We start from the raw sequence: 6,617 nt of genomic DNA, 5'->3' as shown, positions 1-6,617 counted from the left end.
AACGATTGATCATTCACTCTAAAGTGATTCAGTCCAAATAAACCAGTAAATTCTCAATGTTTGAGAAGCTGAAATAGGGTTTGAAGTTAGATTTATTGATGACCTGCCGATCATTCAACCGTGCTCTTGGCTTGAACCACCAGACGGACAGAGTTCACTGCTCCTCAGTTAGTTCATCACCATGAAAACTGACCCATTAACCAACATGTAGCAGTTTCTAATAATCACCTAAAACCTCCTGGACGAGACTCCGCCCACGTGGTTCTCGGGTTAAAGCGAATTTCCTTGAAACCTCCTCCTCCTCCTCCATCTCGCTTTGTGACGACAGGGCCAAAGAGAAAAAGATAAAGGCGTCTTTAAGAGAAGGTCTTTGTTGGGATGGCTGGACAAAAGGTAGCAACACTCGCAAAACGTCGGTACAGAAACAGAGTAGATCAGAAACCCCCTTTTACCCCCTCGTCTCCCTCTGGAGGGTTCAGATATTTTAACCCTGCTCCTCGGCAGATCCATGTTTTCAACGGTCTGGTTTCAAAGTGAATATCCACGAATCGCTGTTTAAAGATTTTAAGCCTGTGACGTATCTTATGTGTACATTATGAACAATCTGAGATATTTTCATTTCATTTGCCCCATCTACTCTCCTCCCTTCACCCCCTTTTTTTTTTTTTTTTTTGGTTTGTTTGTTTGAACCAACAAAGAATCAAATACGAGAATATTTCGGCCCGGGACAAAAGAAAATTTGTTTTTTTTGTTTTGTTTCTTATGTTTGGGAAACGTTTTGTGTACTTCTGCTACAGCGACGTGTTGTTTCGGGTTTTTAACGCTATGGCAAAAACAAAAAAAAATGGTAGAGCTAGATTTAGGGAGGATTTTTGGGAAAAATCCCCCCTTAATTTATTTGAAGCATAATTAAAAAGAAATATGGATATATGTCATTCTGGATATATGTCTTATTGCCTTCATGTTGACCTTTAAACCCGACCCCTTCCCTGTTTTGATTCTTTGTCATATCTGAATGACTTCGCACAGAATCTGTGTTTTATTTTGGCAACAATTCAACCTCAAAACCTGTCCTCAATGTTACCCATTCTGATGTTGAAAATCAGCTGTTATGAGTTTTTTTTTTTCTTGTTATAGGGTTGGAGAAATGAGAAAGAAATTAGAACTACATAATATATATATAAAATCCTCGCAGAGAAGACATAGGGTACTGCATCATTATGCAAAAACTTCTGTTTCCTTTTTCCTCTAATCTTTTGATTTATTTTATATTCTAGTTTACAGAGCGAAAATAATCATCTTATTTTTGGTTGTTTTGTTGTAACGGGGCAACCTTGTTTCTCTGAAAACAAAGCGATACAAGGGTAGTATTTTTTTTAAGAGTACATAGGCATTTTGCAGTTATTTGTATAAAGAAATGGGTTACAACCTCTGCCTAATGTTTATTTTTTTGTAACAATATTCACTTTATTTGCTGCTGTGTAGTACAGTTAACAGTTGGAAAATGCTGTCGATGGCAAGCATAACGATGAGGATGACGATGATGTTCATTGCCCTGCTATCAGGCGCGGGTCAGATTTGGTTTTCTTGTTGTTTTTTCACACCGCAAAAATCTCTTCACCAATGTTGGAGGATTTCAGCTGAAAAGTGCGGTGGGAAAAGAAAAAAAAACTCAGAAAAATCAAATCCCACTCTACCCTGCTACCTGTGTTCTTATTTTCCGAGTTGAATGCTGTTGTTTATTAGCTTTACAGGAAAGAGAAAGAGTTAAAAAAAAAAATACTGTGGAGGTGTGTATCCTTCGTATGTGCATTATTTTTCAGCGACGTACGTCCTATATACGAAAAAGAAGAAAAAAAGAGTTTAAAAAAAAGAGAAAACTGGTGGAAATGGAAATCCTGTAAATAAGGAAAACTCAAGTTGTCGCTTTTTTCATGTTATGATCGGTGCCTCGCAAGGTGCCCTCCCCCCTTTTTTTGTTTTTATTTCCTTCTCTTTCTTTCTCTTATTTTTCCTTCTGGAGGGAAAGGGGGGTAGGAGGGGTACTCAGAGGCGATTTGAGCATCGGCATAGTGTTTATATTTATCAAAACTTTTTTGCTTTCGATAGAGCTATTGCAATAAAAATGTGTTCATGTAACCGCTGTGGTCTCGGCTTGTCTTTCTGTCTTCTCCTTTTGTTTGTTTAATTGACCATCACGGTTTATCACACTGATATTACACAACAGTTCAGTTTTTCCACAATGAACAAGAGTTTTTTTTTTTTTCTTGGGTTTTTTTGACGTCATTCAGGTCACATTGTTCAGTCGGTGTGAGAGAACACAAGGTTTTTTTTCTGCAAGTTGAGAAATTCCCCAGATAACCTGGAGTTGAATGAAAAACCTTTTTCAAAACTTCCCTGGTCGTTGTCCAGAAGTGTGTGTGGAGGTGGGTGACGTTAGTTGGGAAGATGATGATAAAACTTCTTATGAAAGAAAAGTTTCAAAATGAAATATTTCTTCATAGTCATGCTAATCAGCCAATAGCACGTCAGAAAATATATATACCCCAGGGGCAAATACAGTGACGTTCACCTGGATGTGTCACCAGAACAGATGTAATTTTACCAAAATTGTAATGTTGCAATGTTAGCATGCTAGCATCTTACAATAAGCAACTGCCTTAATATAACATGCAAGTTAGCAACTATTCGTACATTGTCCTGCTCATATTTAATAATAATAATAATACATATTTATTTGTAAGCGCTGCCTGTTACAGATGCTCAAAGACACTTTACACTTTAAAAATCATAAAATAGAGCAAAATAAGTAAAATACAATTAAAACGTGGTATAAAACACAAAATTATATATTGAAAGCTCATTTAAAAAGTTGAGTTTTGAGCATGGTCTTGAATGTTGGGAGGTGTGTGCAGATAGATGGGTTTGGGGAGTGAGTTCCAGAGGGAGGGGGCACCATTGAAGAAAATAGGAATAGGATATTTACACAATTAGTTGTCTTTTCCAAATTAAGATGCTAGTTAATTGCATCCTAGCTTTTGCTTGGCCCAATATTCAAAGTGGAAACAGGTTGAAGCAGCTATCCGCAACAGAGAATCGGTAACAGAACTCAATGTCCTGTGTTTACATCCATGTTTATATCCAGATGAGTCACACTAAATGTTAAAAGGGGTTGGAATAGATTTAGTTTAGCACATAGCAATAAGAAGCTTTTCAATCGGGTCAGTCTGCAAAAATATTGATGAGATACAAACTGACTCAATCACTTATAAAAAATTTTTAAAAAATTACTCAGACAAACTCCTGATTGCATAAAGAGAGGGCTATACACACATGTTTGTGTTGTCATGGAAGCACATGACTGCAGACTTGTTGTTTTGCTCAACTGACCTGATAATCATTCATGTGTTTTATTGAGTCTGTGACCTTTTAGCCCTTAAAGTCTGTTAAAACGAGTGTCAACAAGAAAACAAGCACTTGTTTCCTCATTCCTGGAGCTCTTTTTCTTTTCTTTTCTTTCTTTTTTTTTGCGGATGAGGCCTTTTTTCGGGCGATGACACACGGTGTTTATCCAGCTCAGGTGACCGGGCCAGCCATCCCAAAGTCCAACTGTCAAAACAATACAAAGTCCACTATGGTCATGAGAGGCAGTCAGATGAGAGGAGGGTTTGATCCGCCACACAAAGCCAGCTGGTGTCCAGATTTGTTTGTCTGGTTTCATCGAATCAGCTCCTCTGATACATATAAGATACAGGTCACCAAAGAACGGGCACTGTCATGAGCTTAGAAGAAGAAACAGAAAGTCAATAGTTCAGACCTGCTGTGATCACATCATGGACAAATTAGGTAGTCCAGATCAAGACGATATAAATAAACCTCATCTTATTTATTTATTTATTTGCTTCTTCACAAGGACGTCCAGACTGACCCTAATTTGCCTCTCAAAGGTTTCAGCTAGTTTCTGATAGCCTCTGGGTCTGTTTTTGTTATTTAAGAACATGCTGCCAAACCAGAGCGAATTACAATTTGGCAAAAATAACAAGTTAAATGTGAATTAGTGCTGGGAGTTCCCCCCGCCCCCCCACGCCTGTATTACTGGCTTTCTGTGAGCTAATGAGGGGCTGGTGTTCAGCTTCAGGGTTAATGACTCACCACAAGAAGTTATCAGCAATCAGATCATCCAATATGATTATCTCTGAGTAACATAACACATGAAGCTGTGGGTCGGAAAGGTCAAACGGTGGTCAGGGTCAACGGTCTAGATCAGAGTTGATGGTCTTAAACATTACATCTGGTCTCTGCGGATATTATCACACATCAGTCATCTCAGTGAAAATTTGACTTCTTTGTTTTCCTACCCTCTTTGTACAATTGCCCGCTGATTGCACTAAGTGTTGGACTGACCGGGGCATTGGTATCTTTCTCTGACGACATTTACTTCAGCAATATTCAACCTTTCTCATGAATTCACAACAGAGTAAACCAAAGATGATAGTGGACCTAAAATATTTAGGTTATCAAAAAATTACGGGAGCTTTTTGTCATGCGTCTGGGATATTAAAAAGAACTCTCAATGGGGGCAAACAAACTGAAGCAGGATCAGATATTGACGCAACTCCTTCAAATGTTGACTGGCGCCTCCAACTTCTTTCTCAATGACTTCTTGGATAGTTTGAGTTTTTGTCAAGGTTGAGAAACGGTTCTCAACTTCTGTCGTGGCCATTGTGGAACTGGACTACTGGAATATGTCAACAACGCCAAATGTAGGAGTTCACCCACTTCCTGTTTGAGACTTGAGAGATTACAGTTTCGGCCTATGCAATTCTACTTTTCATCTGAGCAATTTCTTTAGGATTAATCAATTGTTGCAAAGGAAGCTAACTGGTAAACTTCTGTACAAACACATTTTTTGAATGCAGCCTTGTTAACTAGCTTCTCAACTCCATTCAAATGGGCTTTAATAGGTCTACTGTACTTGTGTTAGTTGTGTGTGGGGTGCCCATAACAGACGGAGGCTAAAACGTCATACAAGTATTTGTGTAGGTGATCTCAAAAAAGTTTTAATTGCTTAGGCATAACTTCCACAGAGGTATACCCCCTAAAAAAAGCAATCCTGTGACCTCAGTGTCTTCGTCAAACGGCCACGACTCTGCACACGTCCGCAGCTTGGGTTCCCCGGTATGACCACTGGCACTTCAGGGTGACTCACGTCCCCTAATTGCTGTGTTTACATCTACTCATTCATATCATTCATCATTCATATCGTTCAGCGAGTGTGCCGGAAAAGGTATTAGGAGTTCATGGAGCAGGTCTGGCGGTTGCCCAGACTCGACTCGAACTGTGACCTTTCGGGTAATGAGACGTTCTCTTACATAGTCTTTAATCCTGCCGATGAAACCCTGGATGGTTTTGCCCAGTGATCCCCTCTGCAGCTGACTGACGGACCTCCACAGTGATGCCTGAAGGTATTATGGTGATGTATACAAGTGTGCATATGTGTGTGTGACGAGGGCCAGGCCGGTGGTGGACCAAGCAGGAGGCATTTCAACACCAACATGTGACCCGCTAGAGTTTCATTACTGATGGACAAACCAGTGGGCCCATTGGGGATGTAGACTGGTGCTAGAGTTTCAAAACAACACCCACAGTGTGTGTGTGTGCTTGTGTGTATGTGTTTATGTGCACGATGTGGGCCAAAGCTGGGAATCCACTTGGCCAGTACAATGGGCAGATCTGATGTAGGAGGATTTTCAACCATTAGCTACGTCTCTTAGTATCTTCATCAGCTCACACACACACACTCACAGATGGTTTACCTAATGAGAAAAGATGCGTCAGAGTTTCGCCGTAACCGCATCTCATTTCAATGTGACCCGGCAGGAGGCCTGACCTCTCGCTGACGTTCAACAACAGCATCCGTCTTCCAAAAAAACCAAATTGACAGCAGTGGAGCTTCTGTTTCCTATTTAGGTAGCACTGACGTTGTCCTTGACATCATAGCAGATACTACACGTGTCTTCTAGTTAAGTCATAGGTTCATATGAGGTTCTTGCTGATAATCCCACAATAATAAAAGATGGATGTAGCCTCGTTTTGGGGCTCCAAACATAATGTAATAAATCTCCTTCTGGTTGTTGTCTTGATTATTATTTACAGTGTTCGACCCAACCATTACCCAACCATCACCTTGCAACTACCTGATACAGCTTCTCCCATATAATTCAAACTTTACACCATTATATATTAAAAAAAAAATTTCAAATGCTAAATTTCACCAAAAGAGTTTTTTGTACCAGGCTGTAAACATGTAGCCTCGTAAACCAGCCTCTCGCGGAAGTGCATTTCATTTCGTTCCGAGGGAGATTCTGGCCTCATCCCCATTCTAAGCGTTTGGACTGAAACCCTCAGAAGGCCGAGCCAATCAGCGTCACCCGCTGTGATTGACACAGCACGTTGGCCAATCAGGGACCGACTGGTGCAACGCCCCGTCACTACACCAACTCGCTGATTGGCTGAAGGGGGTTGTCTGTCAACGCTACTACCAAAGATATTAAACCGTCTTTGCTACTACTCCCGCCCAGCTCCCGCCCACCCCAAACGCTTAGAGGGGGGATGAG

Source organism: Trachurus japonicus, chromosome 18 (genome assembly GCF_045865225.1).
Source record: "Trachurus japonicus isolate A0001 chromosome 18, Traja_1.0".
Classification (NCBI taxonomy): domain Eukaryota; kingdom Metazoa; phylum Chordata; class Actinopteri; order Carangiformes; family Carangidae; genus Trachurus; species Trachurus japonicus.
This window is presented reverse-complemented; position numbering follows the sequence as displayed.